Raw genomic sequence first — 23,101 nt, 5'->3', positions numbered from 1 at the left:
GGGAGACTTAACAAATTCCAAAGACAAATCCAGTACACATCATAAAAAAAAAAAAAAAAAAAAAAAAAAAAGACATCCAGCTCATTTAATCCCTGTACTACAGATGTCCAGAGATTGAACAGCATGTAGAATAAGGATCCTATGTTCTCGTTCTGTTCCTGTGCTTCTCAGTTACCCACCTTTGGCTACTGCTGGAGACAAAAATACTGCTCTAGATGCATGTACGAGAACAGCTGCTCTTCTAGTCTTACATTCATTACCTCTCTGTAAGTCATTTTGTCTAGCACAGGTATAACATCCCAAAAAACTGTCAGGTGTTAGCACCTCTTCCTTGCCCGTTACAAATATCCACACATTCACTGTGAAAAGCAATTTAAAGTCACATTCCACCTCTCGACCAAATATGATTCTGTAATTCTGAAGTCTTTCTTTTATTTTTTAATACCAGGAAGAAGCAAAGATACCCAACCTAGCAAGAATCCAAATCACAAAGGGGGAGTTGTAAGTAGATTAATACAAGCAACTCAACTGCTAAAAAAGTATGTATATATTTTATCAGTTATTTCATTGATTCCAAAGTGGGCTAAACTGGTCCTAGAGTGACAATAAAGTGGACTGATCTTTTTATTCTATTCTGGACTTTCTACATAATTTGTCAGGGAAAGTCCTCTGGACTACACTGAAAAAGCGTATCCAAAATGGACAGCAGTAATAGCTGGTGGGGATAAAGGGATATTGTGACTAAGCATAAGGTTTATCATCTAGAGAATTCTATTTGCAAAACCATTAAAATGGCAATGCTGATTTGATCCTGTCATGGTTTAACCCCAGCCAGCAACTAAGCACCACACAGCCACTTCGTTCACTCCCCCCCATCCAGTGGGACGGGGGAGAGAATAGGGAAAAAGTGAAACTCATGGCTTGAGATAAAAACAGTTTAATAGGACAGAAAGGAAGAAAATAATTATAATGAATTATAATAGTAACAGTAATAATAATTAAAATATGACAATAATAGTAATAAAAGAATTGGAATATACAAAAAACGTGAGGCACAATGTAGTCGCTCACCACTTGCTGACCAATGCTCACCTACACCCCAAGCAGTGAACTGCCCCCCCACAGCCAACTCCCCCCAGTTTACATACTGGGCATGACATCACATGGTATAGAATATTCCTTTGGCCAGTTTGGGTCAGCTGTCCTGGCTGTGTCCCCTCCCAACTTCTTGTGCCCCTCCAGCCTTCTTGCTGGCTGGGCATGAGAAGCTGAAAAACCCTTGACTTAGTATAAACACTACCAAGCAACAAGTGAAAACACCGGTGTTATCAGCATTATTCTCATACTAAATCCAAAACATAGGACTATACCAACTACTAGAAAGAAAACTGACTCTATCCCAGCCAAAACCAGGACAGATCCCCATAAACCATTCATCTACCCAAGTACAGCAAAATAGTTCTCTCACTTTGAAAGGGTGTTGTGATTGCTGTCACTGTAACTGCTCTTAGAACAGTGGCTAGTCACTTGGAAGGCTATGCACAATACAATGGAGTACAAGGCATTTTACTGGAGTTTCACATTTTTATAGTGGTACTGACAGGCAAAAATAGTGTCCTGTATTGACGCATCTGGGAAACTACTACCACGTTTGGGCAGGTGATTTTTAACTCTCTTCTGATCTCCAAGGAGCCGGAGAGCAAAGAGACAGTTCCAAAAACCTTAAGATACACAACTTTAGATAGTGTCCCAGTGACTGGTATTCCCAGAGATTTTTCTTGTTCTCTGGGAAGGTGAAAATCTTTTCTACAACATCTTAATGAGATGCTTGATGTATCTGCCCAGCCTGATATACCCTAAACCTCCAGAGATGTAGGGATCAGGTCTCCAAAATAAAGCCTAGGCAAAGGGGTCCATTCATTATTTAAGCTCCCTCTTCCACTAACTGGAAGGTGACTTGCTGCTTATTGCTCTTTCCCTAAATTTCCTCTACATTTTTACTATGGGCTCCTCTTGCTAGAAGGAAAAACTCCCTTTGAAAAATCCCAACCTGAAAAATTACCTGGATTTCCAAGCAACAAGAGGAAAGTTATCTATTCTAGGCAACAGTCCTATTTACTTCACAAAATTAATGGATATTTTAGTGAGACTTTCAGACTACCACACTGTAATTGACTCTTTTGATACAGTTATTCTGATGGTATAGAAACAGGAGAAAAATGGAATCACTGTATCAAAATAATCTTTAAGAAAATTACTACATCACTATTTCCCTTTTTTTTTTTTTCCCTTCAAAAGGACATCACATTACTCCAACATGGAGCATAACATAAATCTTCTGTTACAGAAAGAGGAGTACAAAGAAAGTTTTACTTTTTATGGGTGCATACAGCACTAATTCTTAATAGCCAAGGCTATAAAAACAACTTCTATGTTGACATGTACTAAATCACTTCAAGAAATTAAAATTATTGAACAAATCACTGCTCCTAAGTTTCTACTCCCCTTCAGTCCTGTAAAACTTCTCAGGGATAAAGATTATTAAAACATAAGCTATATACAGGACATTAGAAATCAATTCTGCCTGGCCACTATATTTTCTTTCTCACAGCACAGCTGCCTAAATTTAGCATGCATGTTTTTATTTCTCTTAGAAACTATGTTAACAAACTTCATGTGGCTCTCCTTTATCCTTGATACTGAACCACAGGCTTGTATATGAAGTCTAGAAAAATTGCCAGGGTCAAACATCCAAGCTGGGAAAAGGAAGACGATCAAGTGGGTTGTACCAGTAACCAAGTGCAACTCCACTTAGCATGGAAAGCTCTGGATTGGGAATGAAATATAGAGAAAAAAGCATAGATGACTTGCACATATAAATGCATCTAATTACACACTTGAAGTGTCTAAAATGTGAAGTTATCTAGGCTAAATTACTGGTCCAGGCTGAACCATCTATGGAAAGAAAGGTTCCTTTCCAGAGGTACCTTTTTAGAGGCAAGTCACCCGCTTCAAGGGGGTCTGGAATAGGTACCTTCAGGGAGCTGTTCATCCTACCTGCTTTTCACCACCTGCTTCAGCAGTACCTGGAAATCTAAGTTTCCTGAAAAGAATCTCACCCACAGTATTTGAGATAAAACAGAAAAAGTGAGGTACTTGCATTTGTTTAGTATATTTTATAGGGGTGTCCAAGATGCAACTTCTCCTCTGTGTACACTCTTGGGAATCCTGCACTACTTCACATGACTGCTACTTAGCTACTACATTAGTCTTATACAAACACATATGTATGCTCTTCCACAGCCATCCATTTCCACCTCTGAGAGTTGCTTATGCATCTTGGAAAGCGAAAGATTTGGATCCACACACACCGACTACCCTTACGCTAGTTGCACCGTGTCTCATTTTTGTATTATCTTCACTGTGCTCGGTGCAGGTACTTTGCCAGCATACTCCTTTCACATGTGAAAACAGTATTTGTCTCCAAAAACATTTTCCTCAGCTCCATACTGAAAGGAACTGAACAGCCTGAAGAATTACTTCAAAACAAAAATCAATTTGGCAGTTAAGCCATGGTGACAATGAATCAATGAACTGGAAATCAAGTATTAGGGTTGAAAATTGCAGTTGTACTCAGTACCTACAAGTATTAGCTTCTGAAATTCTGTAACAGCTGCAAAAGGTAACAGTTATTACTGGATAGGTTCTATTTGTATTACCTCAAATCACAAAGCTGCCATCCCGCAATACTTATTTCTTCTTGGACCCACCGTATCTAAAAACAATGATCCTCTTGTGCTGTGGAAGGGATGGAATGTGAAATCCCATCCACATCCCAATAGAATCCCACAAACATTTTGGCAGTAAAAATTTATTATGTAAAGCCCAAATGGCATCCCAAATATTTCTACTTCAAAATATAGAAATCATTTTTTTCCTTAAAATAAGCTACACAAAAGCATCATGCCTAAAATTAACTATACAAAAGCATCAAGCTAGGTAACCAGACTTAACTGAACAGTTATTTGGACTATGGGAAGAATGTGAATGTGGCTTTCTCCATTTAACTTCATTGTCAAAAATGAGTAATATTTTTCTATTCAAATATATTTGAATGACTGGCAGAGAAGGAAGATATAATAAGCAGATACATCCAGTAACGTATTATACTTCAAGAAGAACTTTTCCAGTTATCTAGAGCCTACAGCTTTACCATAAACTGTTGTAGCAACATTTCAAACTTCCACAACCAAATTTGCTGGTTTTGTTATTCTTTGTTATTCTAACAGAGTTCTTTCGCTTACCTTTTGATTTCTCCACTATGCAATTTCAGCTCTGAATCTGGGAATGTGGTCTTCAAAATGGTTTTAGCTGCTGCTTCACCAAAGAAGCTAAACCTGATTATCGGTTCAGTTTCAACATCAACTTAATCACTGCATACCCTTTAAGCTATAGGATAAAGATCGATCCTTGATTCTGACTATCATTTTGCAGTGAGCCCACTCCTACATTCCTTTTATATCTATCACTTCACTGAATGCCAAAGAAATCTCAGTGTACTTGGCATGAAGGCTGCACTTCCTATATTTATGCTCCCACTAATGTATGCTCCATTTTAGTCCCTACCAGCTTAAAATCATCTGTGGGGAAAGACAGCATAAAGTACAAAACAGTTCATGCAACTGTTTTACTGATACGAAATATTGTTCACCCACATTGCCTTTCCATCATCATCTTTCTCCTGGATTTTCTGTTTAAACATACCCAAAAAATTAACATAGAAAGATCCATGGTAATTTTCTTAAGTGAACAGTATACAGTCATATTCGGATTGTTGCTCCTACTCAAACTTTCAGTACCTCCAGAAAATAAATCAGTACTTTTTAATTGTACTACCTTAACTTTGCTGGCAGAAACACATTTGATTCTTCAAGACAGATGAAAATGAAGTGCTCTCTCCAGGCAAGAATTCCTTCTATCTGGCATACTAACACTTCAACCTTTTTAATTATTCCACAGGTGGTTGCCTTGGAAACTGCCAAGTAGCTCTTGGATTTGAGGGATCCAGCATGAGAAAGTAACAAGCCTTTGTAGCCACGGCATTCGGATCTGCATTGGCTGCAGCAGCAGGGTAACAGAACTGTCGTGAAAACCTGGAAGAGATGGTTAAAATTAGGAGAGATTAATTATATTGCTCAATTCTTCAAAAGTAAAATACAATGAATGTTGATAGCCCCTGAACAGTGGATACAAACTAGGCTTCAGAGAAGCATTGCTTGCGTAGCTTTCCAGCACAGCACGGAATTTCACCTTTGGGAGGACAGCACTAAAACGTTGATGCCGAAGGAGCTCACGAGTTCAGTTTTCAAGATCAAGCAATATGAGACTTTCCTCAGCTTCAATAGAGACCTTCCTAAGTGTCTGGTCAACTGCCTGAAATTCAGTGCTATTGTTTTTCTTTGAATAAAAATAGAGTAACTATAAATAGCTCTCATCATGAATGCTGAATCACTGTATTTTGTATCATACAGCAAATTGCTTCAAACTTCATTTAACTTTAAAACTAGGAAAGTTTTGTTTGCTTAAAACACAATTAAAAGCCTAGCAAAGCACCTAATTCTGCATTCATATAGCTCGTCTAAAAGTACATAACATTTTCCTTTCCCTTTTTCATTATTTCAAAAGCTGACCATATGCACATTGGAAAAAAAAAAAACAAAACCCACCCCAAAAAAACCCACCACAAAATGAAACCAAACCCTAATTACATTTCTGTCACTGACCAAAGTATGAATTTCAATTTTTCAAAAATCTTTTTTCTTTCTCATGTTCACTTTGTTAACAAAAAATAGATTAACAGTAAGCCGTAGAAAAATAATTTTCACTAAAACTGTCAACCATGCAAATGGTCACTCCTGCACTCAGAGGCTGACTCATGGGAGATAGGAAGGATCTATTAATATGTCCAAGCTAACAATGATTTCTCAACACCTCACTCATATACAAGTATTTTGATTTGCACTATTAACAAATTGCCTGGCAGGACCTCAAGGAAGACAGCACCACAGAGGTGGATTTGCCTGCACCTTCCCATAACGAGACACCTAAAAGCCACAAGAATATGTTTGTTAATTCTAGACCTGAGTTTTACTAGAACAACCTAGAATAAATATGCATTTATTTCACAGAACAAAATTTAAAGTGAGGTAACAGAAATGAAAGGGTTCATGAACAATCTCCCCAGTGCCTACTCTGTCATTCCAGCGCAGGTCCTCTCCTTCAGGCTTGCTCTCAGCCTAGCAACTCAATACATTTCTGACTTGTAGGCAACACGACATACCGTGCTTTGGTCCCAAGGGAAAAAAACTGCTTATGTGTCTATCCCAACCCATTCCACAGTCCTCCCTTCTAGCACTCTGCTCCTGATAGGCACTTCCAAAGTCACAGCAAACCTCAGAACCACCTAAAACTAATCTTTTAACTTACTGCATAACCACCAAATTGCACTACTGCCCTCCCTCTTTCTTGCCTTCTTTTATCACTTGCTTGACTGAAAACTGGAATAGGAAACAATTTTCCATCTCTCCCTTCTTCCCTTCCTCATCCAAACCCACCAAGGACAAAGCATGTTTAAGCAGTCCTACATAGGTTGCCTCCTTCCTGGTGGGTTCTGTAGTTTCTCCTTGTTTCCTCCTGCGCATCCTTTTCAGTAACATAACTTGCCCCTTTATGAGCAAGGTTTCTAAAAGATGAGCTGACAAGAACAGGCATTTTCTTTCCCTCGTTCCCCAGCAGTTCCACAAGTGAGACCTGTTTAATCATTTCTGGATACAGCTTAGGATGAACACGAGTTTTCTCAACTCCCTTGTCCCACCAGCCCATGGTACATTGCCATCTACCTCCACCCTCTGGGAGAGGCAACCTGCCTCCCTTTCAGTCCATCAGGTTTGTTTTGGTTTGCATCTGATAGGGCATCTCCCTGCAGCATTGGCATGCCAAAATACTGTGGAATATTGAGAGCATTTTATGTGTTCCTCCTCTTCACAATTAGATATGATCTCCTGCATGTCCTGTTAATACAGGAGAAAACCCTTCTCTTTCCCAGTTCTCTCAAGCATCTCTGACAGACTGAGCCTCCAAAGCCTCAAAATGACCCTTTTATCACAAATGGCTATGCTTCTTTTGAGGAAAAGTAGATTTCTCCTCCCTGCCTCAGGTATCAACACTACCTTCAAGCACATCTCACTCTGTACCCACGATCTCATTTTGTTGCTTCTCATAGGGCAGACAGAACTTTATCTACAATGTCAACTCAAGAGTGTTAATCTATCATTGTTCCAGCCCAAACCTGGTACATGACCAATTGCCCAGTGTTAGTCCTTTTAAACCACTAGGATGTTTCCAAAAACAGGGCATCCAGTTCTCAACAGGCACTAATGCCTCCCATTTTCATTTGTCTTCATGTCAGGATGATACTGCTCTGAGAATATTTCAAAAGTTGTGTTGCAAGGCTTCTTCTACCTTGATTTAAATCCTACACCCTTCTAAAGGCATCTCTCAATAAGATGACTTCTGGAGTCATCACCTGTAGTAGGTGATGGAGCTACTGCAGCTTTTCCCTATCCTCATCATCCCATAGCAAGTAAATAATTTCAAAGGCTGTAAGAGAGGTCTTGCTAGCTTTTTTTTTTTTTTTAATGTATTTTGTAAACCTTTGTAAGATGTATATATGTTAAACATACTCATTTTAACACATACTCTTCAAATATTCTGTTTCTGTGAGCAACCCCACCTGTGCGGTGTCTTACGCTCACCATGTTCCTCCTGCTTAAGCTTCTTAATCCCACTTCAGTCTCTGCCTATGTGGTGATCTGACTCAGTTCTTGGGTTCCCAGACTGTCTTGCTGCTCCCTATAGATAAAGGTCATGCATCGAAGCCATGAGATGAATCCAATGCCTGACTTTGATTTCTTTCAGGTTCTATAACATACATTCCTCTCAGGTGCTACGAAGACACCTGGATCAACAAGGAGCTACACTAGCTAAATTTCTGGCCAACCCTTTGAGGAAAGAGATGTCACACTCTGCAGCTCTTTTCTAGACTTGAGGGAATGTTTCTGTGCTACTGTCTCTTCAAAATATAAATAAAATAAAATGTTCTGTCTCAGTCTTCAGAGGACATATGTCTTTGCTCACTTCCAGCTCCAGCCCCCGAGCCCAGGGCTGCCTTCAGATTCACATCTTGTCTCTGACACCACCGTTACAAGACCCTGAGTCACCAAGCACTTCGAGGAGCTGCCTGCACTTCTTCAGAACAAGCATCATCAAAACACTAAAGCACTGTAAGCTCCAGAGCTTGGTGTTATTAGAAAAATACATAAAACATGGAACTCCTAAACAGTAAAACTAAAGCAAGATGAATAGAAGACTTTTAAGTAACTCCCCTAGTCCACTGTGGTTTCGGGTTTTTTTCCAAGCTTGTTTTCAATCCATTAACAACCTAATTTTGCATAATCTCTATGCATCCCTAAAGGAAAATCTTTGTTTCCATGTTTGAGCATTTACTGAGAATGTTCGTTTTCTCCTCCTCAGTCTCCATTCCTGACACAGGCTCCTTTCTGACCAGTCTCTACCCCATCCTCTGAAAAGCTGCCCCCCAGAAATATGCTCAGATGCTCTCAGGGAACGCAGAATCTCCCTCCTACCAGAGATCTGCACCTGATGGGTAATACAGCAACCAGGAGAGCACAACAGGGAACCTTCCTCCCATTGTAGTCAGCAAAGATGCAAGTAATTCAAACACCATTCATGATGCATCCTACACTGGGGTTTTCAAAAAGGACCAAGGAAAGTCAGATTGCCAAAACCTTAATTAACAAGATCCAAGTTCTTAATTCCCTTTTTCCTCTGTTGAAATTCTTCTTTAGTTTATGTCAGTAAGGTATGTTCAAGCCACAACCATGCTTCGTAGTGCAAAGTTCTTTGTTCTGTTCTTGGTTTCACCCACAGCTGAATTAATAGGTTTGGAAAACCTAATGACCATTAATTTTAAATTTGAAACTGTGGCTTCTCTAGCTACAATTTCTCTTAAAAAAAAAAAAAAAAGTCTTCAAAATTTGGTATGCACAAGACTGATACACAGCCACAACCACATTCCTTATTGAACTAGAAAGCTGATGTTTTCTTGATAATTGTACTTTCAGCATCTGAATGAGGCACACAGACAGCTTTCACCAAGTACAAGACTTCCATTCAATTTAATGCTTTGAATGTTTTTAAAATACATATATTGTAGATCATGTATATAGAAGAGCAGAGAGGCACTGTAGTGAGAGTGAGTCTCACTGCCATCTTGGGAAAAGTTAAAGCTTCCCACTGGCTCCAAAGGCAGTTGAGTAAGGTTCCAGAAGCAATTCATCATTTGCGATTCTTTCTTAAAATTAAATTATCTATTTCAGCACTGTTTACTGATATTCCCTTCTTATATCCTTCATTTTCTACCTGAAAAGAAGTTAAATAGTATTTTAGCAAGATGTGTCAAACCTGGATACCTTTTTTGACAAAGCTTGTCAATAATTTTGTGTGGTTTACTATTTGAAATATAATAAGGGGAAAATAGCAGCAATCTTCTGAAAACTTTTATGGCTGGCAAGAATTCCGTCTTTTCACACAGAAAGAAAAAACTCGTACATTGTGAAGAAAATTATTTGCTCTTTACCATGGTGGTTTTTCAATGTTTACTTCCAAGTATTTGGTAAATAGAAAGGCATAAAAGCATCTTTCTCTCACATTATTTTGAAGTACAAACATCAGATCAGACTGCAAAGCCTTTTTTAAATTATTCCACCTCCAGTGAAGATCATCACAACTTTGCTATTTTACAGCTTTACCAAGCTAATACATACCTGCACAATGAATACTGAAACAAAGATGAAAAAGAACAGGAAAGACACCTTTTTCTGTCTTCAATAAAAACCTGAAGTGAGAGTTTTAAATGAGAAACATGGGAATTGCCCCTCTAAAAATCACAGGGGGCCAGAAAATTTTCACCCAAGCAAGTTTTTCACAGATTCATCAAAAAAATTACACAAAAAACATGTAAAAAGAATAATCAGGGCATAAGACACTTTGTCTGGGACATGACTGCTCAAAAACACACATGCCAACCAGCAACCATACAAAGGGAAATGAGAAGACAGGTAACAAAGCTGGGAGACTCAGTCAAGTAGAAACGAAGACAACTGAAGAAAAGGTGCAGCAGTAAAACATCCTTAGGAAACCTGTGGCTTGGCAGCTTCGAGGAGTCTCATTTAAGACAGCCCAAAATCAGATGGTCACTTTGAAGAAGTTTGAGTTGAATGTACACTGGCAATCGGTCAAATCTCAAGTGAAGTGGTTTCCTCACTCTCAGCCTAAGTGGTGGCAACAGCTCTGACAAACTGGCCTGTTAGGAGCTCCTACGCGAAAATGGAAGCATAAAGAACAGAGTCCTCTTGCAAAACAAAACAGGCCTCTACAACTGTGTTCATCAGTTCCCATGTATAAAATAAGATCTGTACTAGCTAGAACCTGTGAAGATGAACTCTTGATGAAATAATACACAATCAGATTATGCAAAAACCAAATCCATCTCAAAAGAAGAGGGAATACTTTTTAGATTTAAGTAAATGTAGGTTTTGCACTGTGCTGTCAGAAGAGACATGGAATCAGCATGCTTAATAGTAAGAAATAGCGACTACATGCTTCATCCATTCAACACTGTTGCCTAAACAATACTGGAATCTTTTGAGAAGAAAATACAGCACAATTTTGTATAACAACTTTCATTATAGTAAGAGTCACTGGTAAACTTAAATGCAAACAAAAAAATGTATTTTGACAGCACTAGGGGGAAAAAAAAAAAAAAAAAAATCAGTCAACACTTTCAGCAGTATCTAGAAGAGATTTTTTTCCTTATGTAGAGAACAACATCTATATGTGATGCCCCAGAAGTCTGGTATATATTCTGACTTTCTAGTTCATAGCTTCACACGCATGCACAGGGACAAACTTCAGTTTTCGTGGTGACAGCGTAGGTTTGGAGCCATTCCCTTGCCCAGAGTGGATAATCTTGTATTGTTGGGCTTGACTTGTTCCTGGGATCTCACTCTTCAGAGCTCCATCTCTTTCCCTCTGTATCTCAGAAAACCACACCTTCCCTCACACTGGAGGAAGCATAGACAATTAGTATAATGCACAACTCTCTGATTTGTGAAGGTCGATGATGTTCTCCTCTTACTAAAAAGCATGATACAGTATTCAAAACATGAGAGCTGACACAGACACTTCCTACCAAATGCTCTCATAAGAGAAACAAACATTCAGCAGAGAAAAAAACAAAACAAAACAAAAAAAACCCCCACAAACCCCCCACATTTTCTTTACCATGAAGTTCGCCTGGTTTAGTATTAGATATTGTTCAACAGCTAGGTCTTAAAACATCCCACTACCTAATAAATATCAATTTGTATCTTTAAGATTGAGGGGGTTTTTTTGAAAAATATTTACTAAACGCAGTCCTCGCATACTGGGAATTTCCACTTTCAACATGCTAACAGTGAGACTAATTTGCTTCATATAAGCCCATGTCAGTCCAAAGTCTTTTTCCCTTGGCTATTAGTTGCCAATTACTACAACACAGATACTAAAAATTTATCAACAAAATAAATGTTAATACCTTGACAATACTTGCTTCTGAACAACTTTTGCTGCATCAAGTAACTGCATTTTTTTACTCCAGCGTTCTGATGTACACCTGGTTGTGAAGTTGTGATGTTAACACCATAAGGCCCAACCCACAGACGCAGAGACACACTGTGGGCTGCAGAGCAACACAAGCCACCATTAGAACATGATTATTTCTAGCAGAAAATGGCCAAGAACCAACAGCTGAAAGTAACTCCACAGTTTCACCATCTGCTGTTGGGACAGCCAACCTCATCCATTTCTCATCCCTGACTGTTCATTCCCATCCCTGTTCCACCTCCTCGTTTGTAACATCACCCTTCATGCAGCTGTGCTATGAACTAGATCTTGGTACTGACCCTGGACAAATCTGATTTTGCTGTTGCTGGTTCTGCAGTGGGTTCACTGTACAGCTGTAGGAAGATCAGGCCAGGACCATGGGCCAGCGCTCCAGCCACGCCAGCTGGCATCAAAGCAGGAACAAGCAACTGGGGGAAGCTGACTGCTTCTTTCAGCAGTTCTGCCAGTTTATGCCAGCTTAGAATTCCAATGAAACTACAGAAAACTAGAAACTAGACATATTCAAGTTAGACATGCACTAAAACACAATGAAAAAGAAGAAAGCATAGATCGTTTAACCAATAGAACAAATTACTAAGAGAGATGTTGAAATCTTCATTTCTGAGTAACATCAAAATAAGACAGCCTGCCTTTCTGAAAAAGATTTTCAACAAAAGCCTGTTAATTTTTCAGTCAAACATGAGCTACTGAGCTCAAAACAGGGAGTAACAGTTACACGTAATGACCTGCAATACCCTAAATGTCAGACTAAATTATCTAACAGTTCCTTCTGCCTTGTATCTTTGAAACATATATACATTTTAGTTCTCTCCCTGGTTGTGTCAGATCAGCATGCTTTAACAGTTGGAAGCAACAGAGTCAAATTTAATGATATCCTTGCTTGGAACACGTCCAGGGGTTGAATCCGTTTTCCTCATGTAGAAACAAGAAGCTCTAACATTTGATCTGGAATTCATACCTCGTTAGAAGGGAAGCAGCAGAAGTCTCACTTGTTCCTGCTACCAAGCTGGTGGTGAGGGAGAAGGAGCCATGCTGTGCTAGAACTGGTTACTGACCTCGTCAAAACTCTCAGCTGTGAACGCAGTGAATGATTAATTTTGCCTGCCACAAGCAGACAGCCTCAGTAAGTAGGAATCTTCACATTCAGAAGCACTAAGTAGGAGGGTCGAATTAGAAATCTTGGCTTTCAGCATCTTTCTTTGTGCTTCAGTATGCTACGGGTGAAGGAAGATGCTTTCTCTCTGCCTCAGTAACTGTATAGTATTTCATCCTTTGCAAAAAAAAAAAAAAACCACCCCATACATTTACAAGACGTGTAGCACTTGGCAGCATTTCACAACTGCTGAGTGACTAAGATGAGCTCATTTAACACAATTTTGAAATAAATGTATTATTTTATGTATCTAAGCCTATACATTTTGCAAGGCAATGAAAGAAGAAGAGGAAGAGATGATACAGTGCACGGCCTGAAGAGTGTGGCCTGCTGCCAGTGCCCACACATACTTATTCTCTCTTTTTCAGCCTCTATCATATACACACACCCCCTGGAAAAAAAACAATCCACTTAGGGCAGGTAGGAGCATTTTTCTAGTGCTGCCAACTTCTGCCAAAATTCTATTTTTATGTTAAAATAAAGATTACACTCATTTAACCACAAGACAGTTAACTTAGGTAGCAACATCTGTCAGAGAAGTAGAAACGCAGCAAGCAGGTACAGAGCAAGGAATCGGGATTCTTTTAAATTCTCTCCTGCTTTCTGTGTGACCAGGGTGCCTTTCAGCAAAGTGGAATTAATCAATACCACTGGCAAACTACACTTTTAAATCCAACATGCAGAGACTGAATATGGATTGGAAAAGTGTGGTCAGGTAGTGGGGAGAACAGTCATCGATACACAGGATGTAAAAAAGTGCTGGGAGATACAAGATCATCACTTATCACACCTAACTGCTGTTTGGTATTATATGCCGTAAAAACCGACTGTAAGCACGTGCTGTAAATGAAGACACCACATAGAAACATCTTAACCATCAGGAGACTTTAAAGCCCTATTACACTTTCTACAAATTTACATCCTCTGTTGTAGGTTTGCTCTTTTAAGTGGCTCAGTTGTGGGACTTCAGACACAAGCTCCTCAGCAGAATGAACTGCAAGTAGCTTACATTGGAGGTGAACTAGTACAGTGTGAAAATCCAATGCTACACATGACTCCTTACCCTACTGTTTATATTGTTCAGTAATACTATCTAGGTTTCACAAAGAAAAATTCTTTCAGTGTTGTTTCTAATAACCCAAAACAAGAAAAGACATTTCATTCTTTTAGAAAATGGATACCTGAAATAATCAACCGCCAATAAATCTACACAAAATACTGAGAGACAAAAGCAGCGAAAGGACAACAGAGGAATAATTTTTCTACTGTTTAGTTCCAATACTGATGGCCAGACAGTTTCAGAATGAGATTGAGCTAGCTAGGGGACAAGGGGCAGTCTACTCATGTAACAGGCAATCCAGCAAGGGCTAATTCGTTAGGCTGAGAAACACATCAAAGTAAACCATTTCCAGCCTGGGCTGATTTGGGTGTATCATCAACACAAGCTAAAACTAGCTTGGGAATCAGAGTGCTGCAGACACTGCTGTCACTGCCGAGTAAGCATGTAAGAGAGGCCAGAGGCATAAATCAACTTAAATCCAGTAGGGAACTATGTAGGTACTAATCACATAAATATGTATGTTTAGGGATAAAGTAAGTAAGAAATTTCTGTAAACGGACATATTTAAAAAAAAAAAGAAAATTCCTCTTCTGTTTTAAAAGCCAGACCCAAGTTGTTCACTGTAAAAAGATTCCTGTTTGATCAACGCTGACAACGTACTGATGGTACAGGCATTCTGAACCGCATCCGTCCCTGCACTACCACGTTTATGGTCCAAGTAATGCAAAGGTCAAGAATGAATGTACCCAGCAAACAAAAGACACCCACTCTTACGCATTAGAGTAACATGCGTTTACTTGATTAGTCATAAAGAAGTTAATTTGCCCCTTTGAATGACTGAAAATACCTTAAATTACTTCAGTCTTCCCTTTGCTACACAATAATTCCAGGCCTGAATCAGTTCCACAAGAGAAACTCATGTCTAACCACAACTAACGCACAAGTATTGCAAGATTTACTCGTGGAAAAATAAGGAATTGCATTGATTTAAATAAAACAATGAAATTACTGTCGTTAGTAGTAGCTGCACGCTCACAGAAATTTACTAGTTAAAGCAAGAACTATCAGCACTTTAAAAAATTTCTAGAGAAATTCTATGCAAAACCACCTGATTTGAAACAAATCACACCCTTCTGTAAGCACCAAAATAAATTGTACTCAATTATTATATGAGTAGTAAACTAACCCATTTTTCCTTTATGTAAGTTGCCGAAAGAATGCTCTTTCTTTTTACCCTTTATGATTTCTAGAATAAACATCTTCAAAAACTGTCTCTGCTATACGATTGAGAGTCTGAAGTATGACTGGTAATTCACAATCAGCAAAGCACATTTTTTATCCCTAAAAATTTAGAGATAAAAATATTTTTAAATGAAGTACAAAAATTAAAAATTAAAAAAAAAAAAAAAAAAAAGAGAAAAAATCACCGTAGTCATGACAACTCCATTCTGTTTCCTTCTGCTCACCCATGTCATCAATATGATACCTAAAATAATCCACAGTAATTAAACTACCGGCAAGAGACATGTACTTGTGCAGAAAATAATTCTAGAAGAACCAAAACCAATAACCAATGAGCAGTATCAGCATGTGTCAGAGATGCACCATCTAGCGACGAGGCACTCGCTTCTTGGGAAAAACTGAAACAGACCCTTTCCACAAGGACTACCAAACCAGCAGAACTACACTGATTCTGCTGTGAAAAGATATGAAGAACCACACCTTGCACTGTACAGCTACATAAATCCCTCTTGATCATCTACCAAAGGTCTCGGGAGTCTGGGGAGGTCCCTGCTGACTGGAAGCTAGCCAATGTTATTCCAATTTACAAGAAGGGCGTGAGGAAAGACCCTGGAAACTACAGATCTGTCAGTCTAACCTCAGTTCTTGGAAAAATTACAGACATGATTACACTGGGTACTACTGAAAGGCATTTAAAGAACAATGCAATCACCAGGCACAGTCAACACCAAGGTTCACCAAGGGAAATTCCTGTTTAACTACTTTGATATCCTTCTATAATAAGGTCACCCATCCAGTGGATGAAGGGGAGACAGTGGCTGTAGTTTTTCTGGATTTTAGTAAGGCTTTTGATACTGTCCCTCACAGTATCCTTCTGGACAAGTTGTCCAACTGTGGGATGAGCAGGTACCCAGTGTGCTGGGTGAAGAACTGGCTGAAGCACAGAGCTCAAAAGGCTGCAGTGAATGGGGCTACATCTGGCTGGCAACCAGTCACCAGCACTGATCCTCACAGTTCAGTTCTAGGGCCAGTTCTGTTCAATATATTTATCAACAATCTGGATGCAAGAGTTGAATGCACCATTAGCAAGTTTGCTGACCATACCAAACTGGGAGGTGCTGTTGACTCTTGAGGGACAAGAGAGCTTGCAAAGGGATCTAGATAAATTGGAGCACTGGGCTATGATTATGATTTGGGATGAAATTTAACAAGACCAAATGCTGGATTCTGCACCTGGGACGGAGTAATGCTGGGCACAGGTAAAAATTGGGATAGGAGGGCTGGAAAGCAGCCCTGCAGAAAGGGATTTGGGGGTGCTGGTTGACAGCAGGTTCAATACGAGTCATCAGTGAGGGCAAACCGCATCCAGGGGTGCATGAAACACAGCTTCCTGAGGAGGGAACGTGGAAAGGAAGGTGCTGAACTTTTCTCCCTGGGATCCAGGGTCAGGATGCCTGGGAATGGTTCAAAGCTGCACCAGTGAAGGTTTAAACTGGACATTAGGAAGCATTTCTTTACTGAGAGGGTGGTCAAACACTAGAACAGGCTTCCTAGAGAGGTGGTCAATGCCCCAAGCCTGTCAGTGTTTAAGAGGCATTTGGACAATACCCTTAACAACATGCTTTAACTTTCGGTCACCCCTGAAGTGGTCAGGCAGTTGGACCAGATGATTGTTTTAAGTCCCTTACAACTGAAATATCCTCTTCTGTTCTATTCTAACATTTACACCTAGGTGCAAGCACTAAGTGGGAAAGATCCTACCTAATCATTTCAGCAGGTCACTTACAGATTTTATAGGAAGGTTTAGATGTGCACTAATTTTACCACTATGACTCAATTGTAACTTTTTCCAATTATTTCAACAGCAGGCGACATTTTCAGAGATGGCAAAGTCATTTGGGAACATCAGAACACAGCCCTGTAATTCAGCATCTCTTTAATCAATCTATACGAGTATTTCAAGACTAGCAGTCAACTGCATTGCAGTTTGATTACACAAACAGAGTAAAACTCATCAAGATTATCTTTGGGATTTTAATGGCAGAGTGACCAAGGTAGCACTGTGCTGTCTATTACATGTTTAGAGTTTAGTAGTACAGACTAGTTTTATTCTAGCCCAATACATTCCCCTGTAACTGCTCAACATATACAAACCAAGAAAGATTCTAGATCAATGTGCATGTTAATATTGCACCACTTTTTTTTTTTTTTAATAATTCTCCATTCAGCCTGCAAAAGGCTATTTTGCATACACTGATTTCATTTTGGAAGACAAAAGACCCTGCATTCTACAGCTTTCTGCAAAAAAACACCACAGCACACCTGTATAAACCCAGATTTATTACAAAGCACTGTAATTGAATCACACAAGATTGGGATTGGGATTTACCTTGCTTGACTTCAGTAACACAAGTGTCTACACCTAAACCAGCTGTCTAGGTACCCACTGTAGGCCAAGGAAATCTAGTTAAAATAGTGGAGCCTTTAGTATAGTTCATTTCACTAAATCCAGTCTCTCCATGAGAAAACAAGGAATTGCATCCTGAACTTCTTCAGGTAGCCCTTCACTAACAGTGAAGAGTTGAGTGACCTGCTCAGATACAGTCATTCACCTGCCTACACTCCTGCTCCTGGAGGGATCAGTCTCCTTAGCAACTGTAGGCTTCTCCTAAGCAAGTTCAAGGCATGCTTTTGTCCAAAACATGAAAACCTTGGCAAAAGGAAGATTTGATTTGTACTTCTAGTATCAAAAATGATATACACAAGCCCAGAATATTAAAGACATGCTGACCCCATGGTCATCAGCCAAGGAAATGACACCGAGGACAAAGTCATTCTGCCCTCCTAGTCTGACCACAACCTCTCTCTGTTGAAAAGATGGCATTTCATCATTCCATGAGATAAATGAACCATCACATCTGATTCTACCTCCTGAAACTGCCAAGTCTTTTATACCTAACCAGGAAACAATGGATAGGCAAGAACCTTAGACAGAAGAAAGAAGTAATGAAATGTAGGTAGAAAAGTATGATTTCTCTTATGCACAATATACAGCAGTATCGGTGGGAGGAAGGTCAGCCTACAGCATTCTGAAATTACATTCTTATAACTAGGCTGTATTGTTACCCATGTAACACAATGTGCAAGATTAAAACACCTAATACTACTCTTGTAGATATTTTACTACTCATGATCAGTTTCCAAAGATTTTATTCAGCACTCGGTTAAAAAAAAAAAAAAAAAAAAAAAAAAAAAAAACCTACCACCATAAAAACCAACCAAGGCTGTGCTTTCTACTCAAAAAACTCCAAATGTCAATCAACTACAAAGTTTTCTTAACCAAACAAATATGAAAATTATGTATTACTGAATATTTGAAACATGAAGATACAGAAAAGATCCTGTGCTGTTTTAACATGCACTTCACTGACTTTGATCTAGTGTCAGCAAGGTGTTTGACTTCTTAAGTATGCACTATCAAGTCTGATCATTGCACTCCCTTCAAAACTTCCCAGCTTGTCATTCCTGTTAGTGATTCAACTGCTTCTCAAGTATTCCGCAGAAGAGAAAAATACCCTGAACGTTACCAGGAATAACATCCTCTGAAACATGGAGACATAATTCCATTAAAACTTATCAGTACTGTGGTTAGAAGCAAGCTGTGCAAGCTTCACACTTAGTGGCCAACAGCTCTGAAATAACTGATAATAAATGGAGTTTGAAAACTCTCTCTGTCCATCAATTTGCACTGTTTCTGTTGGAAAAAACACTTGACCAACCTTCATGCACTGAACAGAGTCCAGCCCCCATTTCTATACATGCATTTACTTTATTTATTTCTACACAAGCTTTCTACTCTCTTCACAATACACAGGGATGAATACTCTCGTCTTTCCTTCATTATCCCTCTTTTCTGCCACACACTGTTTCAATTTAAAATTGAGGAATACGTCAAGACTGTTACCAAATTCAAGAAACTGATACCAGCTAATGCAAATTAACAGAAACAAATGAAGGCCCTAGAAATGGCTTCTGGAGATACCGACTGCCAAATGTCTACACACTCGTGTACTTTTCCACTGTTTGGTTAAAGCTGTTAAGACGGGTCACATGAATAGACAGGAAAGCCTTCTTTAATCCCATGTTGGTTCAATTACCTTTCATCTTCAATAAACCAGCTACTCTGAACTGCAGCATCTAACATTTCCCATAAGACATTTAAAAACTAATTATAAAAACACTCTTCTGCAACCCAAGGCGCTCTATGCAACTCCTGTACCTTGGATCTCTATCAAAACTGAACATCAGACTGATGCAGGTAAAGCTTGTGTCCTAGGGCAGAACATTAATTTCTTTGCTCCAGCTCTCAGAACTATTTACATGACTATGTAGACATGACAGATACTGGTGTTGAAATTGCTTTCCTGTTGTAACAAACCTTTTTGGTCAAAGCAAAAAATTATGTTCTAACACTGACAACAACACAACATGCAGTTAATTGTCATTCCCAAACTCATCCATTATCCCAATACTGCTACCACTTGTGGCACTGAAAACCAGAAAATCCATTTAGCAACAAAAACCTTTTTTAGTTAAAAAAAGACTGGGACACACACACAAAAAAAAGGCTTTAATGTAAAGTATGAGAAAAAAATTATCAGCTACTGAGTACAGCAATATGAGAACAGATTTACTTCTGGAAAACAGCTGAAATAACCCTTTAAGTGTTTGTTATGACTGTAAAATAAATTGTAGGATTTCTGCTTTATCCTTAGAATCTTTGAGGAAGATAAATGAAGACTATTTCTTAGAAATTTTGTTAGAATTATGCAGAACTGTTTTCTTACTTTTAGGGTTACACTAGCAGAAATTCGCAATAAGAGAGAAGCTACATCAAATCCTACACCACTCTATAATACCATGATCCGATTCTGTTCGCCTTTTACCACATAAACGATGCTAATTTCAGCAATACAGTACTGCAAAGACAGTGTTTTCCATCAGTGCTGACAGCGTTCTGTAGTTCTACACCAAGGCAAATGAGTACCAAATCTAACTAATTACTCACTGAAATGGTAACAAAAATCCTTGTATTTGTGGAGACAAAGAAAGCCTGCCAATTTTTTTTTTTTTTTTTGGTCTTCTGATTAGAAAAGAATGAATGTTTCATCCTCTGTATATTCTGGAAATAAACCCGCAACTACTTTGGAGAAGCATTTCAGTTTTGGGAACCAGCTGAGAAAAAAGCTGATATGTAACAACCCTCTATTTCAGCACCTCTAAACTTCCCTCAGCCCATGCCTCATTTCAACCAAGAATCCTTTTCTCCTGTTCATATAATATGGCTCTGAAGCCGAAGGAAGAAGGCTGCTTCATACTTGATTTGCTCTTTGTAACACCTCATAGGCTGCAAAATGCAAGTCTAGCAAATCTATTGTAATGCGAGTCTAAACGCTGCAAAAATCAGGATTTCACATGTGACTACACTCCTAGTGGTAAATGCATACAGTATCCTAATGTGCTACGCTACAAATACTAATACTCACAGTAGTACTGCCATCTGTACTGCTTCCTTTTAAAAGTGCCTGCCCATCAGATGGTTGCCTGCTTTAACCTCCTGCCTTTCTCCATCTTCCCTGCCCTGATCCTTCTTCCAAGTCTGTACCAGCTGTCAATCTGCAAGTCTCAGCTGAATTTATGAAACATTATTTAATTTGATTTTACTCACAAAACAAGATCTCAGTATTGATCTGATTTGGTAACTCTCTCAAAATCTGAATCATTATCTTAATGTGATGCCTTGATGACTTGCAAAGGACTCATTTTAGTCAAAGGTTTAAAATTTCTACATTGTAAAACAAAAGCCTCATCAAATTTGTGTAATTCAATAATGTAGCAAGCAATCTTCTAATTTAAAGGGCCTGAATAATCAAAAACTTACTTCACTACCAACACAGTATTGCCTTTTGAGAACACTGCAAATATTCTGTGATACTAATAATTACTCTCTGTGTTAATACTCTGATAGTACCACCAGCCATTGTCTAGTATGAACAACTCATTCCGTTAGTCCAGTGCAACTCCTCACTACACAGCATTTCATCCAACTTTTTTTTTTTGGTGGGGGTGAGGGGAGAGGGGGATCAACAAACAAAAAACAGCCCTCATTTTGAACATTCCACAATTAACATGAAGTGTTGCAGTCTCATCCTCATTCTCCCCATTGAAGTAAAAAGGATTGTAGTCTTTCATCTGGGTAATAATAGGCGGTCTCATCTTTACCTTCTATGTTCAAAAACTTTTCAAAGTCATAACTAGATTGTTTAGGAAAGCAGTGCAGACTTCTAATGACATAACAGGTAGCATTAAACAGTGTTTCTGCTCATACTTCAATCATTGTTTAGAGTATTCTAGGCTATTTTTAGGATGAGCGATTAGTAGGTCTTTAAAAAAAAAAATCATAAAGACAGACTGAGAAGCTTCAGTCATTAAAACTTACGTAGTAAATAAAGAATATGAACTACTTTGCTGACTCAGGTCCTTCTCCAGACTTCTAGAAAGTTCTGCAAAATACAGAAAAATCTCTGCAGAGTCCCTAGCAGCAACACTTCAGAAAAAAAAGTTGCCTTGACGAACTTGTAATTCAACTCAAATTATGAAGAATTAAATGATCCAGGGGGCTAAAGCCTGAGATCTGCAGAATGTCCAGTCTTGTCCACAGAGTCAGCACAGATACTCGACTGACAGAGTCTCGAACCAGGCTGGGTCCTCATTTTTCAACAATTAAGGGCCTCATGCAGAACACCAAGTTTTTGTTATAAAGCACAGACTGATTCCCACAAAAAAAAAAAAAAAAGTCAACTAAACTGAGAGAGTACAAATGGATGGACAGGAACTATAGTCCGCAAGAAAATTAAGAAACAGGTTTTGCTGTAAGGATGAAAGCAACACAGTGAGTACCAGCAAATGTGTGAAAAAATTACACTGTGTTAAACAGATAGTGAGGGGAAGGTGAACAAGTGTGTTCAAACACAGAAATTTCAATAAAGCATCTGTGCAACAATTCCAGACCGCAAGTTTTATCAGTGGGACATTCAGTGGTTTGTTGTTCAGTCTAACAAAATGAAACTATAGAAACAAGCTTCAATATTGAGGAAAACATCTCCCACTGAAATAAGTTTATGAACCTAGAGATGTAAAATCGTATTTATTTCACATATAATATTTTTTATCAAGATATCATTCAATCTTCTCCAGATCTACTGGGGCAAAACAACTACTAAATTTTCAAAAGTCACTTAAGACTGGGTTGTACTCTTTCTTGTAGTCTCAGGGATCATTACTCTGGAAGAGTCAGATGATGTATTTTCACTTCTATCCAACACAGCAACTCTTACAGAAGTCGCAATGATTTCACACACTGGAAGTCTGTAAGATTACCTTCTATACAACAGTAACAGATCACACTTAATAATCTGTGTCTTAGTTTCTCTTTCTCTCCATCTGGTGTTATTTTTGTGCATCCTTCACCAACTTTAAATTTGAAACCATTTTTCATTTTCTCATGTCATTTTATTTAAAGCATATGCTTCAGTTATCATCTTTGTCTGCATGTGTGATATCAATAATGATTCTATTCTATACAGAAAGAGTCAGATTCTGAAATCTTTATTAGGTAACAGCTTGCCTCAGCAACACAGGCAGTCTACAAACTATTTAAATCAATTAGACTAATTTCCATATTACTCAACCTGATACAGACACTGTACATCAGAATCTAAGTAAACACATATAGATAAATAAAAGAAAAGCTATTTGCAAACACTTTAGAAGATCACTAA

The 23,101-nt window shown here is 38.7% G+C and overlaps 1 protein-coding gene across 4 annotated transcripts in view; it reads right to left on the bottom strand.

Annotated features, from left to right (window-relative positions):
• LOC115341263 (endonuclease domain-containing 1 protein-like) overlaps positions 1–23,101 on the bottom strand; it is a 176,581-nt gene that overhangs the window by 133,911 nt on the left and 19,569 nt on the right. For all 4 annotated transcript variants that reach the window (XR_005932476.1, XR_005932477.1, XR_005932478.1 and 1 more), the window contains exon 2: positions 4,897–5,153. The gene's annotated coding sequence lies outside the window, so the exon portion shown is untranslated. The remainder of the gene's footprint in view (positions 1–4,896; positions 5,154–23,101) is intronic.

This window comes from Aquila chrysaetos, chromosome 5 (assembly GCF_900496995.4).
Source record: "Aquila chrysaetos chrysaetos chromosome 5, bAquChr1.4, whole genome shotgun sequence".
Classification (NCBI taxonomy): Eukaryota; Metazoa; Chordata; class Aves; order Accipitriformes; family Accipitridae; genus Aquila; species Aquila chrysaetos.
Note: the sequence above shows the minus strand (reverse complement) of the source record. Positions and strands in the feature narration are given on the sequence as shown.